The sequence below is a fragment of the Gymnoscopelus braueri genome (genome assembly GCF_963280865.1).
Source record: "Gymnoscopelus braueri genome assembly, chromosome: 12".
Lineage (NCBI taxonomy): Eukaryota > Metazoa > Chordata > Actinopteri > Myctophiformes > Myctophidae > Gymnoscopelus > Gymnoscopelus braueri.
Window position 1 is genome coordinate 2,099,028 of NC_137614.1, and position 17,202 is coordinate 2,116,229.

The 17,202-nt window shown below is 40.2% G+C and overlaps 1 protein-coding gene and 1 pseudogene across 2 annotated transcripts in view; both read right to left on the minus strand.

Annotated features, from left to right (window-relative positions):
• Positions 1-17,202, minus strand: part of LOC308097423 (acid-sensing ion channel 1-like) — a gene marked incomplete at its 5' end in the record, with an annotated part of 152,127 nt that overhangs the window by 18,688 nt on the left and 116,237 nt on the right. The window lies entirely within an intron of this gene.
• LOC308097354 (thimet oligopeptidase-like) overlaps positions 4,546-17,202 on the minus strand; it is an 84,658-nt pseudogene continuing 72,001 nt past the window's right edge. Inside the window, exons 3-4 of the transcript in view lie at positions 12,281-12,576; positions 4,546-4,626 (exon numbers count right to left, since the gene is read on the minus strand). The product of the transcript in view is annotated as a thimet oligopeptidase-like (transcript). The remainder of the gene's footprint in view (positions 4,627-12,280; positions 12,577-17,202) is intronic.

Here is a 17,202-nt window from a genome sequence, read left to right on the forward strand (position 1 = left end):
AGTAACATTTTGAAAACAGGTCTTTTACTTGTAACAGAGTATTTTTATATTGCGGTATTGCTACTTTTACTTAAGTAAAATATCTGAGTACTTCTTCCACCACTGGTTTTCGGTTCTATGAGTCTGTCTGTCACTTTCCTATACTCTCTCTCTCTCTCTCTCTCTCTCTCTCTCTCTCTCTCTCTCTCTCTCTCTCTCTCTCTGTCTCTCTCTCCACGTTTCCTGTCTTTCTCCACAGTACCTATCAAATGAGGGGAATTTTTTTTTATACTCGACTCTGTCTCACCCCCCCTCCCACACTCGGTCTTGATTCAGTCTCGCCCCTCCTTGGACTTGGTCTTGACTTGGACTCGCTTTATTTGGACTCCAAAGCAACTGAGTACATTTACTCAAGTACTGTACTTAAGTACAATTTTGAGGTATTTGTACTTTATTGGAGTATTACCAATTTTCGGTACTTTTACTTCTACTCCCCTACATCTTAGAGGCAGATATTATACTTTTACTCCAATTAAATTGGAGTATAATTATTTGATAACTTTAGTTACTACTGTAGTTACTTTGTAGATCTACATTACCCACTTCAGCCCTAAATACGTATAAGCCATTTGAAAATAGCCGATCTACAAGCTCACAATGCGTCACGATGCGACACATTGTGAACTTGTGGTTCTGTTTAATTTTACATCTAATATATATATTTGAGAAAAGTCAGCCCTTCCTGTGTCCCGTGTCCTGGTGTCCTGGACTGCAACTCATTGTTTCGGTATCAACACAACAACAACAACATATCACATGTCACTACAACACTAGCCACAACATTCTCGCTTTATTTACGCATTGCTTTGTCTACTTTTCATTGCTCACTATACATTTGCCTCTTTGGAGCATATTTATTTTCGTCCAACAATATTTTGGCACAGTAGCGACAACACCGGAAGTGGAAACCCTTTAGCACACCGTTTAGCGTTTGCCAAAAATGTCTAATAGTAATTATACTTTATGTCTTTGCAGTCACCGCGGTAATGTCCCTATTCCCACCACAGTCACGCTAATATGTCCGTCATTTTCGTGCCATGTACATCCTAAACAAAACATTATTACCCACGCTATCGTCTTAACGTCTATAAACAACAATTCTGCGTGACCAAAAGTGAGGTTGCCAGATTCTGCGAGAAAAACAAGCAACCAGGTCTATGAAAAGAAGCCCAAAAAAAGGATCCGTTAAGTGCTAGAGTGGTCTATGAAAACTAGCCCAAAATAGGCAACCAAATAAGCCCTAAATCGCTTACAAAATAAGCACACCTGGCAACGCAGGCTAAACCAATCACGTGCGACAAACATCCGCTGTGTGTGTGTGTGTGTGTGTGTGTGTGTGTGTGTGTGTGTGTGTCGTCAAGCCGCGATGCACACGCCCCACGCGCTGGCCGCTCATACTTATTCCACTGTTGTGTTCACTACAACTCATGCTACGAACAACATGTTGACTTGAGAAGCACTATTTTCTTACACAAACTAATCATCATGTCACAGAGAACACGGCGGGAGACAGAGAGAGAGAGAGAGAGGCTATGGAATGCACGCTCCCCTAATACAGCGATGAGCGTGTACATCGTTTCCTTGGAGCGGGTGTATCTCGCCCATCGGCGCTACGAAGTGGGCGGTATACGTCACGCTAGACGTACCAAGTTTTATACATTTGAAAACTTGTGAAATGCAACATTCTGCATAATGAGTACTTTCTACTTTTGGTACTTTAAGTACATTTTGATACCAATACTTTTGTACTTTTTCCTCAAGTAAATTTTGAATTCTGGACTTTTACTTGTAAACAGAGTATTTCTACATTGCAGTATTGATACTTTAACTTTTAAGTAAAACCCCATTTGAGTACTTTTTCCACCACTGTGAAACTACATTATAGTGTATAGTGTCGTGGTATGGACTCTGCATCCACTTGAATGAGAACGATTTCTAAAATAAAACGATATAGTTATAGTGCTAGGTGTGGATGGCCCATAGAACTATTTTAAAGCAATATCTCTATACTTATAGTTATAGTGCTTGCTGTGGACGGCCCTTTTCTTTGTAGCGACTGGCCTTTAATATTCACTTGTGGCATACTGTGCCAGTTTCCTACTCAAAATGGATTGAAATGCACACCACATCGACGGGGAAAATTACAATTTATGTGCAATGGGTGGGATTTTAGATAAAGCGTGTCTGAAAAATAAATGGACTTGGTCTTCACTAAAAGTGGCCACCGATGGCAGCAGCTTTTAAATGCTGTATTTAAATGGCAGCGTAGACGCCTGTTTAAAACTGTGGGCAGCATAATAAGCAGTGGTAGGCAGTAACTAAGTACATTTACTTGAGTAATGTTACTTAAAGCTGAACTATGTAACTATTTTTTTAATGAATAAACATTTTGGTCTCCCTGCTCTTCTATTGAGACATTTATATCGTGTCAAAGGTCATGTCTCACCTAGACACAGGATCTGACACACATTTTTACCTGATGGTCAAAATACAATTTATCCCCTGAGCAAGCAGGCAGGCTCTATTAGCTCAATGGTAAAAATGTCAGCAAAGTTCCCATCGTTCTTTTTTTCTATGGAAATAACGATACGATGGGAACGATGCACAAAAACGAATTTCACCCACTTTTTTATGTTTCATGTTTCGATGCCGATACTTTTGTACCTTTACTTTAAAAACAAGTTGCTTTTATTTGCAACAGAATATATCTACATAGTGGTATTGCTACTTTTACTACGAAAACAAAAAACACACAGAAAAAAAGAGTACTTCTTCCACTACTGGTGTTCTGGTTTTAAATCCCCTCTGTCAGGTGGAAACCTTGTATGTCCAACACTGTTCCTTTTTTATCATTATTTTAAAAACATCAAAAAAATATGTGGTGATGCGCCGCGTCGTGAGCTTGTGGATCGGCTATTTTCATACTTCATTGACGCTTTAGACACTCCTTGTATGATGAAGTAGGGCCGTTCATTTACGGAAACACATACAAAAGTTGAAATGCCCGACAGCAAGTGATGGGCTGCATTTATACGGCAGGCTGTTTAACCCATTCAATCCGGGAACGTATCCGTGTCATTTTAGATTTTATCTATAACCATTATTTTATACTTTGGCTATTCAAAAATACCAGATCTACAAGTTCATAGCAAACATTTGTGCAAATCTTTGAATATATATATTTTTGTTTCTGGAGATTTCTGCTTTTTGAATAGCCAAAGAAATCTCAAAATGACTCAGATACGTTCCCAGATTGAATGGGTTAAAAGTGCGAGCGGCATAACAACAGAGTCCGTCCTGTTGTGCTCCAACTGGGACTGTTTTTAAAAAGTCTTTGAAAAACTATAAAATAAAATTATAAATACAACACAACACTAATGGATTGAACACGGTCTGCTCTGCTGAGACTTCTTTGAACTGAGCTACACACAGACAGACTGCAACACAACACACTTTACTCACATCTCTCTAAACGTCCGGGAGAGTGTTGGAGTTTATGTTTTTAAAGAGTTGATTTATAAGCTGCAGCCTGTGTAAAGATAGATATATCCTCTTTGTCGGGTGGTCCAAAACTGTTACTTTTCAGGATTCGAATTCAAAAACAGCAAAAATAGCATATATAATATCTACGTGTTGCGATTCGAGCTTGCGGATCTGCTACTTCTAATTTAAGAAAACAATTTTTTTTTTACGGTCCATGGCTGAGACGTCTTTGAACAGAGCTCACACACATTGAACACTCTTTTTCAGAGATCTCTAAATGTCCGGGAGGGCGTTGCAATTTATGTTTTTAAGAGTTGATTTTTAAGCCCCAGCCTGGGTAAACAGTGATATACATAAGCATGTGAGCGCTGTTGACTGAAAACTATGTTTGTTTGAGTGAAAGCTTGATTGATATATCGCTCTGTCCCAGAGAGGAGTGGATTTGATCCTCAGGGTGCTTAATAACTAGGGCTGCGTCTATCGATTATTGTCTCCGCCAGGCCGAAAGGCATGGCGAGAGAGTATGTTTTACCCCCTGTCTGTCTGTCCGTCCGTCCGTCCGCGTGTCCGTGTGTCCATCTGTCTGCGAGCAGCTAATCTTCGGCACCGTTGGCCCGGTCGCTGTGAAACTGTGCACACACAAAACTCTGCCCCAATTTTTTTCACATGGGCCTGTTATAGCACCACCAGGAGGCCTGATTTTATCCAAACATTACACAAATCGCTACACAGTATCTCTATAGTCATGTGATCAAGACGGATCTGTCCGATATTTCATATTCCATCCTGATTGGCTAAGGTTGGCTTCCAAAGTTTGCAGGATTGGTTCGTGCGATGTCCGTGAAAATTAGCACGCACATTCCTACTAGGCCTAGGAGGAAATGCCACCCTTTTCACATTGGCCTATTAAAGCGCCACCAGGAGGCCACAATAACCTACCAGACCTGGCGGAGACCTGTGCTCCGAGGAACACTTTTTCTAGTTTTCTTTGTGATTATTCCATCAACAACTCTTTTCGGAACGTCACTGCTCGGTCACGTCCTCAGTGTCACTTGCCTGGTCTTTGCCTGTTCTGTTGCTCAGGTGACTGATAAAGGAAGTACCCTCCAAGACACACAGGAGAAGAGACACAGAAATTACACTAATAATCTTTACAGAACAAGCATGTTACTGCTGGATTGAGTGCATGGTTGCGATGAAAACAACAATTATAGGAGAAAATCAAGCTAGTCTCAAGGCCTTGTACACGGAAAACATCAACACTCCGATAAGAATATCCCTAAATGGCTGATGTACAAGCTGACAACGCGTTGCACTTTTTTTATGTCAAGGATCCCCAAATTGATATTTATTTGGCTGTGGACCCCCATCGCAAAAATATCTTGTGCCAGGGGACCTCCAGAAGCTTTGAGTTTAGAATAGCTTTGAGAAAGATTTGAGTTTAAAATGTTAGCTTAGGGGCACGGTGGCACAGTCGGTAGCGCTGTCGCCTCACAGCTAGAAGGTCCTGGGTTCGCTTCCCGCCGGGGACGCTGTGGGCGCTGGGGGCGTGTCTTCTCCTCCACGTCATCAGCGCCCATAGCCATACCCTAGGTGGGTTTGGTGAAAGGGCCTACTCTGTGTGGAGTTTGCATGTTCTCCCTGTGTCTCCTAGGTATAGTTAATACCCTCACAAAAACATATAGTAATCCTGGTCGCTATACCGCCTCCCCCATGACAGCCGGGGCGCCTGATGGAGGGAACTGGTTGGAATAACGTGTTCCTTCCACGCACTACGTCCAACCAGGGAAACTCTCCCCTGTCAGGTGACAAGAAGGTCAGTTGGCTCTCATGCATTGAAGGAAGCATGAGCTCGGCCCTGGCCTCCCTAGGTTGTGGGGGACTGGTGTAGCGCCCAGGATCACTTAGGAAATTGTCACCGGGATCACTTAGGAAATTGGCACCGGGTGAAAAAAATGGGTCACAAAAATCGCGGGATAAAAATTTAAATAAAATAATAAAAAAACGTTAGCTTAAATTAGTTTTATATACTGTATATTCAAAGATTTGCACAAATGTTAACACATTTTCAAAAATAGCAGATCTACAAGCTCATAGCGTGGCACAAAGTGACGTGCTATGAGCTTGTATATCTGCTATTTTTAATAGCGAAAGTATAAATATTATGTTAAAGTGGTTAAGATGACTGTAATGCTGCTATATTAACACATTTTGTTGCATAGACCCCACTTTGAGAACCCATGCCTAGGCTACTGTATGTGCAGTGGTCCACCCAAAGGCAATTTTAATATGGGATTTAAATCTTCACTTATGGTCCATCCCCTGTCACAAAATAGTTCCAAGGCCAAACGATATACATACATTTTACATGATGATGTATGGAAAATAACATGAAAATGTCCACTGATCTGTTCAACAGCCTGTCCTCATTAAAAAAGGTCCTCTCTCCTTTGACATTCTCTCCATGACTTACTCATCGAACAGGAACATGCAGAGCATGTAAAGCACGCTACAAATACAGGACCAGTGGTGGAAGAAGTACAACTTTTTTTTTTTACTTAAGTAAAAGTATCAATATCCCATTGTAGAAATAGCCTGTTACGAGTACAAGTTCCGTATTCAAAATGTACTTGAGTAAAAGAACAAACGTGTTGGCATCAAAATATTCATAAAGTACCGAAAGTAAAAGTGCTCATTATGCAGAATGTCCTATTTCACAAGTTTTCAAATGTATAAAATATATGAAAATACTTAAAAAATTGCCGATCTACAAACTCACAACACGTCGCAAAGCAATGCTTTGCCAAAGTATAGGTCTGAAGGGGTTTTGTAATAATAATCTAAATCTACCTAAATCTATCTAAGTAACTAGAAACTAAAGTTTTCAAATAATTATAGTGGAGTATAGTACAATATTTGTTTCTGAGATGTTAGTGGAGTAGAAGTAAAGTAAAAGAATACCTCCAAATTGTACTTAAGTACAGTACTTGAGTACATTTACTTACTTTCCACCCCTGCACAGAACAATGCATGCAAGCATGTTTGATAGCACCCTGTCTCATTCTATATTCAGTCATTTATTCATGAAGAGAGTACAGTAGAATACAGGACACCTCTTCACATCCATCTATTGATCAGCGATGAAGACCTGCCACTCATGGCTTTTTACATTTATGTAATGACTTACTTATTCATAAGGTGCAGGTCTTGCGTGACCTTATGCTGTACGTTGTCAGGTGACATCTCTTTAGATGCTGACATACATGTACTACAGTAGCCAGTGGTGGAAAACGTATTCACATTTGTTACTTAAGTAAACATATCAATACTTTAATGTAGAAATACTCTGTTACAAGTAACAGTCCGGAATGTAAAAGTACAAAAGTATTGGCATCAAATTGTACTTAAAGTACTAAAAGTAGAAAGTACTCATTGTGCAGGATGTCCCATTTCACAAGTTTTCAAATGTTTACATATCTTTTGAAAATAGCAGATCTACTAGCTTGTAGATCTGCTATTTTCAAATCGTCGAGGTATATAGGCCTACTGTATATAGGGCTGAAGTGATTAATGTATGTTTTGTGCTAATATTCAAAACTTGCAAAGTAGCTAATAACTAAAGTTTTCAAATAATTGTAGTGGAGTATAAGTACAATATTTGCCTCTGAGATGTAATGGAGTAGAAGCAAAAGTACTGAAAATTGGAAATACTTCAGTAAAGTAAAAATACCTAAAAATATTACTTAAGTACAGTACTTGAGTACATGTACGTCTTAGTTACTTTACACCACTGCTAATTAGCGATGTAACACTAGGAAACAAAGTCAGAATTTTGTATAAAGGCTTCGCACGCACGCACGCACGCACGCACGCACGCACACGACACACACACACACACACACACACACACACACACACACACACACACACACACACACACACACACACACACACACACACACACACACACACACACACACACACACACACAAACAAAGGCTGGGTCAGTGAGGTACTGTATGAAGAGCAGCTCCCAGAAGATGGTAGATGATCAAAGCTCTTGACCAAAGAGATCAGATGAATCATACTCTACTATACAGGAGTGAAAGCCAGTGGTGCTGCAGGACATTACACTGTGTGTGTGTGTGTGTGTGTGTGTGTGTGTGTGTGTGTGTGTGTGTGTGTGTGTGTGTGTGTGTGTGTGTGTGTGTGTGTGTGTGTGTGTGTGTGTGTGTGTGTGTGTGTGTGTGTGTGTGTGTGTGTGTGTGCGCGTGCGTGGTTTGATTTGTAAAAAACTAAATAAAAACAGGGGTGGAGGCAGTTTCTCAACCACTTAAGCCCCGTACGAGAAATGGCAAAAATAGTCGATCTGCGACACATTATGAACATGCAGATCAGCTATTTCTGTGACTTTATTTTGACAGGTTTCAGGTTTGTTTTGTCAAATAATGTTTATCAAACATGAATGTCAAACGTATCAGACTATATTTCCCAAAAGAGCAACAACATCAAAGGACCCACTAGATAAAGTGTGCCCTGTTGCACAATCATTGACCTGGAGTCTTGACAGCTTCAGGACACTATATGTGCTGTTCTGTATCCTGGATGTTCTTCTCTTTATGATTTTTTTGGTCTGTTATTAGAAGGAAGGAAAAGAATAAGGTTGTTCACAGGGTGTGAACTAAGGGTCCTGTCGTATCTGATGAGGCATTAGACCGCGTAATAGCAGGCTTTAGATGTAATAATATGGAGGAGAAGAGAAGCAGACAGACGTCAGGGTTTCCAGGTTCCAGAATCTCCAGTATGTTTATTCAGATTCAGCAACAAACAACCAGCATTCAGAGGAGCAGCCAGGAGCAGAGCCCCTGTTCCTCAGCCCTTCGGCCAAGGACTGCACTAGTCCTGAGTTAGATTTTAGTCTCCCTCTTATAACACAATGGATCCACATTTGAATAGCCTACAGCCTGTTCATGTGGGTGGCTGTTGACCAAACAAATGGTAGACTTGCTGTCTCTCTACCTGATTTAGCAGCTCAATGGAGATGTATATCACACTTCACACCTAGCCAGGCTAGGCTCTCTCCTAAACAACATGGGTCACTTGAATAGGCCAAAATGCAGACAGTCAGACTCCGTCTACAACACACAGAACTTATCATTTATATATGGTGTTTACTTTAGCTTTGGTATATTTGTTCTAATAAGAATCTGTTTCTACTTTAGTATCATTTCTTAATATGTTTTAAATTGCACACTGTTCAGATACCACACAACTATTCCCCCCACGGAAGAATTTAACTTCTTCCGCAACCAGGTATATTAAATAGAACAGTTTGCAAGAGAAAACATCAAAAAACAACATCCTGCTACACCCCCCAAGACCAATCAATGGCTGAAACTTAAACAAAGGACATTTAGGAAGAATTAACATCAAACATCACATCAGACAAAACAACTTAGATACAAGCATCAAAATTACACAATAGTCATACAGTGATTCACCTTAAATTTCAAAATAAAAATATCCTCAGAAAATACATCAATACGGTGCTGAACTTCCTCTTTATACCACTTCTTCACTTCATCATACCCATGTCTCGAAAATAAAAACACCAGTCAAAATGCATTCTCATTCAATAGTGCGCAGGTCTCTCTGTTTACTTTAAACTCTCACACTAAAGATAACCCTTCCCCCTACCAATGTCCCCCACGCCGAGTCACCAAACTTGTAACCAAAGATAGAACTTTTCGAGTACTCCTATTAACTACACATGCTAACTACCAACGGAGGTGCCGACATTGAACAGAAGACAGTGTTTCTTCAATGAAATAGACCAGAGAGTGTAACAACTAAATCCTCACATCACACTTTTACGCACGGCAACAAAAATAACGCTCCGTGTTTTAAATCACTTTATCACCAAAATACAACCTCTTGTCCCGAATGTTCAGTGTTCCATCCGAATGCTGCTTTCGTAGTCTCTACCTCAATGTCCACGCACCCAGCAGAATAGCCGAGCGCAGGTCCAGATGGTTCCATTGTTCCAGCCAAAAAGATAGCCGCTGTTCTCACCACCTCCCCCCACGGATAACTTCGACAGAAAGTTTTCCGCACCGCCGTCTCCATGAGAAGAGTAGAGTAGTCAGTTGTGTAGCCATCTGAGCGGCCGCGCAGTCATCACAACGTCGCCGTCGCAAGGCATTCATCGTAGGTCGCCCTGAAGTCTCCATGGTCTGCTCCTCGGTGGTCCTCCTCGCCGTAGGAAGACCTCCACGGGTCCGATCCTCCGCACAGGCCCGCTGCTGCGGCCACCTCAAAATACACAGGTTCTTCTCTAAAGCGCCTTCGGAAAGGAAAGCAACAATAGCCGCTGGTTCGCCAAATGTCGTATCTGATGAGGCATTAGACCGCGTAATAGCAGGCTTTAGATGTAATAATATGGAGGAGAAGAGAAGCAGACAGACGTCAGGGTTTCCAGGTTCCAGAATCTCCAGTATGTTTATTCAGATTCAGCAACAAACAACCAGCATTCAGAGGAGCAGCCAGGAGCAGAGCCCCTGTTCCTCAGCCCTTCGGCCAAGGACTGCACTAGTCCTGAGTTAGATTTTAGTCTCCCTCTTATAACACAATGGATCCACATTTGAATAGCCTACAGCCTGTTCATGTGGGTGGCTGTTGACCAAACAAATGGTAGACTTGCTGTCTCTCTACCTGATTTAGCAGCTCAATGGAGATGTATATCACACTTCACACCTAGCCAGGCTAGGCTCTCTCCTAAACAACATGGGTCACTTGAATAGGCCAAAATGCAGACAGTCAGACTCCGTCTACAACACACAGAACTTATCATTTATATATGGTGTTTACTTTAGCTTTGGTATATTTGTTCTAATAAGAATCTGTTTCTACTTTAGTATCATTTCTTAATATGTTTTAAATTGCACACTGTTCAGATACCACACAACTATTAGTTCTGTCGTATCTGAGTCATAAGGGAACCGGCAGAAATACGGATCCATTTCCGGAGGCGGGGAATAAAGAATCATCGTTCAGAGACCGGAGCTTTCATTCTCAAACAATTCCACTTTATTGTCAGAGTTCTTTTAACAATCTATACGTTCGAGTCAATTCAACATATAGCGCATCTTATTCATAGGTTTCTGCTTTATCCTACTGAACGTGGCATCTGCATGGGTCCAGATTCACAGAGCCCTGTTTGCTTCTAATGCAAGCCAATATATACGGAACAGTTCAGTACAATCACAAATAGGCTCCTTGTCTAAACATGCTTGGCCCGCCTTCTCCTCTCAGGGCACTGATTTAACGTCTGCCTCCTTTCACTCTTACCACATGAACTCTTTCTTTATCTTTATCTATAAAACCGTACTTCCCATATGTTCACATTATGACATTGTTATACAACATTTTATTAGCTTCGAAATAAGTCTAAACAGTAATATATCCGACGTTGTATGAATGATCTTTATAATTAAAGTTACTTAATAAAACGCACTCCTCTGCTGGGTTCCCCCTCTGCTGGAACCAAGCCCCTCCTTCCTAGATAGATCAGCTGTCAATACCCACAGGCACTTTTGCTAATAGAAGACCGTCAGCGTCAACTTAAATATAGGGTTTCGGACAGTGAACAGATGTCCCATTTAAGGACTCCTTGCAGCTGGTCTCACAGATCACAGATAGCTGCTTTGGAATGCCAGGTAGATCCCCGGGGGAGCAGAGACCCAAGAACTCAGCCTGATCCCACTTTTAGATTAGGGCTGAGGTCAGCTAAGTCACTCAATGCAAATTGAGCCTGTTTTATTAACTTGACTGTTGGTCCCATTGAATGGAACATTCTAACAATTTGTATTTATAATATATTAATATCCTAATAATTTCATATTCATCAGTCTTGAATACTGATACACCACATATTCCCCTCATGGAGATATATTAATACATCTCCACACAAGGATATTCAAGGACTGATGTCACTTGTGTACGTATCAACTAGAATCAGTTTTAACCAAAAAGACAACTTATTCTATTAAAATGGTCAATCCGTAACCCTCAGACTGTTGAATTATTAAGTGAATCATCAACAAACATTGTACATCAAACACACACAAATAATATCACTGTACTCTCGGCTGGACTTCTTTTCACAAAACCTAAGAAAAAGTCAAGTTAATACAAACATCATTATTACAAGTGGGCAGTACATTGTGTGGACAACGCGCAAATACAGAGACACAGCCCTGCTCTTATTTTTTCTATTCTAACGAACGCAATTCCTTCTTCTTGACTGTCCATTTTGCACAATTCGACATGAGGCATAAGTTTGAATTCTCTGGACATGGTGAGTATGCAATCTGCAGATTTGCACATCACCATAGCCCAGAAAACCCGACCACAATGCACTCCTTTCTGTCCGAATTTGTGAATCACACAGGAATTGTTATCCTGAGGGTATTGCTTCTGAATAGAATCACAGCTATTTCAGTACTTGTCTGATCTTGACAATCAGGATTATTTTATCCATACCTGATCCGTATGGGTGCCCCTCTTTTCATGATCGAAAGAAAGTGTCATGCTTTTCAATTTGCAGATGCAACTTGATGTGTCACGGGTAACTCCTATAGGTACCTGGGACTTCCAACCGCTGCTGGTTTGTCAGAAACTATTGTAGATCTGTGACGACAGAGGTGTTGCACCCTGGCCTTGGCAAGGTGTTTTGCAGGGCCGATGATGATGAGTTGACAGATAGCTGGTGGTCGCCACTTCCTGCTGGATCGATGACACGGAGATGGAACGGCTGTCGGGTCTGGAACTCTCTCCTCCGGTGTGGCCGGTTGAATCTCATGCAGGCTGTACCCCCACGACTCCCCTCTCGACCATGGTCTGTGATGGTCACTGGTAGGTGGAGAGATGTGAAGATAGGGTAGCTGTGGTTCCCTGGAGGTAGAAGTCCAGGTGACCTCTGTTTGTTCCGGGTCAGCTTCTGCCTGCTGTCATCCTGGTCCAGATTCTCCAGTCTCAGCACCTGCTTTATTTCTCCTAGTACAAAAACAAAAGTCCACCTATACCTGCTCTACATAAGCTAAACAGATGCCTAACTTGCTTAATACTCATACATTCAGGGATTAGTCACTCATAGACGCACAGTTTAACTCATGCTGTTAAAATTAGAGAACCTATCATCAAATTATTGACTGCTATCTGATTCTTCAGACAGTACATTCTCCTGGACTCTGATCCATTCGCTCCTTCATACATTGTACTAACTCCACCCACTATTAAAGTGATCTTTCCCCACCTTATACATATTTTACTCTTCTAATTCCTGTTGTACTTTGTCAATCAATCGTTCCATTTTGTCAACCATTTACCACAGCTTTATCCTTTTTCCCTATGACTCTTGTATTTCCCTAATAGTAAATCTCCTATTTTAAATCTTTTACTGCACAATTGCATCTTATTTTGCTCCAAATTTTTCTGACAATAATTTCCAAAGTTTGTAATTCATTTAAGGACAAATCTCTTAATTTACTGTGACTCTCTTAGAGTCCTGGTTAACTTGTTATTTTGTTTTAAGCATGTTCCGAAATGTATTTTCCCATGATTTGATAATTTATGAGAATATTCCGAAACTGTGAAGTAAATTGACAATATCTGCAACCTGCATACTCTATAATTTTGTTACAATTTAGTAGACTCTTGAAAGCATATTTTGCTAAATCTAACATTAGTTTTAGGGAAAGAGTTCGTTATCAAGTTTCAAAATAGGCATGGAAGCAAATTATTTAGCTCTTATTTTTTTTTAAACTCCCACACCAAACTATAATCTGTGTTGTGTCAGGTCCTTGTGTCAAGTTCAAAAGATGACTACTGCTTTCCTTCCTTGTACGGTGATGCTTCTTCTGGTATTTTCCAGTACTTCCAATATTCACCAACACCTAAAGTAATGTCTCTGTACATTTCAACTTTGAAATCTTGCAGTCAATCATCTTCAGGCTTACCTCATGCCCACTAGACTCCTCCCCTCTCCGGTGACTCATTTCAATGGATCACCGGTTCCTTCGTGACTGCGCTGGGCCCCCTGGAGAGCTCCATGATATGAGACGTTGAGACGAAGGTTTGTTGAGAGGCCGTGGACAGGATTATGCAAGATGATGTGACTGTCAGGCAACCTCTGATGATCGAACACGTTTGTCGAGCACCTGTGTGAGATGGCAAAAACCTGTCGTCTTGCTAGAACTAGACAGCAGGCTTGTAGCAGCATACCGACATCGAAACGGTTGCACCTTCCATCTGCTGTGGCTGCGGCCTCCTGTACAACTGGATCAAACTGTTGTGACACATGGACTTCTCGCAAGACATAGGGAATCTGGCATTCAATTCCTTCAATGTCTGTTCACTGGACCAACATGCGGTTGTCAGTTTTAGTGTGGGATCTGTGTGTGAGCTTTTTGGTTACCTCGTTCCCTCTTTTGAAAAGTAATATGAACATTCTCTCCTTTTCCCAATTATTTTGGATCAAATATGCTCCCCCTAGGCCACATTAATTAGTATTTGTTCAAATCGTTTCAGTCACAAATATTGCCACTCCATTTTATACTCCAGGCATACAGCCATTTTTTTTTTACAAAAATGTCAATTACTCCTCTTATTATTCTGACTACTGAAAGTATGTTTTACACTGTACTTCCCTTCCTTCAAAATAAAACACAAACTATGGATACCATTGTGTCAGTTACTTCAGAGCAGTTTGTTCAAACGGAAACTAAAACTAAAGTAATATATTGTATCAAACATGTGTCATTCTACACAACACACGATATTCCACAATCAGTATTACATATAAACTGTTAAGCATTGTCAATACAATATAGAAAAATGGGTGTGAATTTGGTCAACACATGTACATCTATGTACATGCTCTAATACATGTATCATTATGATTTCTGTCAGAAGCTGTAGCAAATGTCAACAAAAGGTATTTAGGCTTTATCGCCAAGGTTTTAGGAGCTCTGACGCTCAACTTAAAACACTCTGTTTTAAGAACTTATAATCTCATCAATGAATTTTAAAATCAAAAATCAAACGTTTTTCTGTCTAGAATTAAGACACTCGTCTGGGACTACACTAAGCCCCTCTAGTTACTTCTAAGACTGAATCAATACAAATCAAATATTCTAAGTGTCTGACAATTTTAAAAGTCTGGTCGATACATTACTTCTTCCAGACAGGAACTATCCTTACTAAGCTGGCACAAGACGCTCAAGCCATACTGACAATCATTAAGCCTCACTTGTATAGGCCATCTATGAAATAAAAGATTAATCGTTACACAACAGACAAACAATGTTAATTCAAACATACTTAACATACTAAACCTGAAAAATACTAGTTAACCTTATTAAACTAATAACTGTTAGAAGGAAGCAACTCTGTCAAGAAAATAATGTCAAAAAGACCCAAAATCAACTGTCATAAATAGACAGGCTTCATATTTTGACCGCCAGGGGGAGCCAATCTGACAATGTCAGCTCAGCCCCCTCAGAGGTAAAATACACTATCATCTCGTCAAATAGGTCACTCCCACAGGCAACACGTCACCACGTAATGATCACGTGACGGTCCGTGCGTCCAGTAGGGTGAACTCCTAATTTCTCTTTTATAATACTCAAACCAAAAACGTATTTCAACCTATTCTTCGCCACTAGTGGTACGTCACAAAAATCGAGTATAATTACACGTTTGCAGCTTCATATCCTACATATTCGTGTCATTAAAATAGTAACATAGACTGGTTAACTGTTCATAAATTGTCATTCAAATTCGGGCTCATTCTATTTAAAAATCTCTACTTTCCTTTAACATATCGCTCTAAATAGGTTACTAAAGGGTGTGATAATTCCTCACGTCTACCAGTGGGCAATGTCCATCAGTTTAAAAAGGACAGAAATAGTCTCGAATGGTTGTGCCCCATCAAATAATCACGGGTTTCAAACAATTTGGAAAATATCTTATTTTGGGTATTTTAAGCAGGCACTCGTTTTTATCAAATTTCTTCTATTGTCTACTATTTAGTTACAATCAAGCAATTAGTCTCAACTTGCTCTGTTCTTATCCTATACCTTAGTCAGCTCAAATGTGGCACATCCATGAATTAAGTCACACAGATATAACACACTATAGGCAGACCTATAAAGGTAACATGGAAAAGTAACACTATATGCTTCCACAGAAATGTTATTCAAATAAAGTCGGACTTAGGTCCTTAGAAGACAACTTACTCCCATTCCCTGGGCCAGCCAGCGAAACCAGAGTAACCTATGTGTACATCACAGGCTATTGTTCCCTAAAAATTACCTTATCCAACTCCAATACATCACTCCCATGACGGCCTATTGATGATCAATCTAATAATAAAAAGCCACAGTCATTGCTAAATAACAAAGCAATATGTCTCTACAATCACTTAACTCACTTAACTTGAACATCAACAGTGATTTTAGCTAACTTAATCTATTCCTCACAATAAACAATACAACCCACAACCCGACCTTACTCCTCTTTCAATAACATAGAAACAGCCATTCAATAAGCACTTAAAAACGTCTCTTTTTACTAGCTCCTCACGAAGGAATAATGCCCTTCAACAAGTGTCCCAGAGACACAAAACGAAACACATTACTTGTGCTACTGCATAGCCCACACCCCTGTTTAACTCTTCTCACAACGAGCACTTAACGACTATAAGAGAAAAAACAACGGTAAAACATCTCAACGAAAATTAAGACACTGCTCCACACTCATGTGTCAAAACAGACAAATAACCCCAGAGAACCTTAAAAACGTGAAAAACAGCGTGAACAACTAAACGCCTTTTCCACACACGAGAAGACGTGTGAAGAGCCCATACAACTATAGGGTATAAAGTGAAATTATTTTAAATGTAAAAATAAAAATAAATACTTTACTCCCTAAAAAGTTCTTATTCCATCCGAACAAAAGGATTCTCATATAAGCGTTTAAAGAAGAAAATATTACGAATGTAATATATATAAGAAAAGTAGCCTTTTTAAGATTTAAAAGCTAAAACTTAGTTGCGTCTCCCGTCCCTCCAGCAACACCGACGATGCACCGGATATGACGTGACAACGCGGAAGTCAGGACATGTAGCAAAAACTACATTCCCGGCCCCAAAAACTACAAATTGCGCTGTTTGACTGACGGCTCCCAGACAGAAGAATGAGCCATGCGAAAATGTCCTCCTCCTTAAAATAAACAACAACACGGAACAGCAGGCCTACGCTGCTCTAAATTTAAATCTCCTATCTACACCTGTTCACGAAGTCAAGAGGCAAGACGCTTCTTTAATCCTATAAACAGCCACACTCTAAAACTGTTTTTTTTTAAAACAAACATAACCGTTCTATTCCCCTCCGTGGGTTTCCAAAAATCAAAACCAACTTCCTATTTACACAAATTTCGTCCACTCAACACAATAAGCCAATTACTCCACAATTTATTCCACTCAACCAACCTATCTACAGCAGCCTCCAGTTTCAACCACATAGTTCTGTCCCACTTATAATCATATAGCGGAACCCTATAAGTCCAAACAAAAGTTTTTAAATAATATAATACTCCATTCCCCTCTTCAAAACATTATCC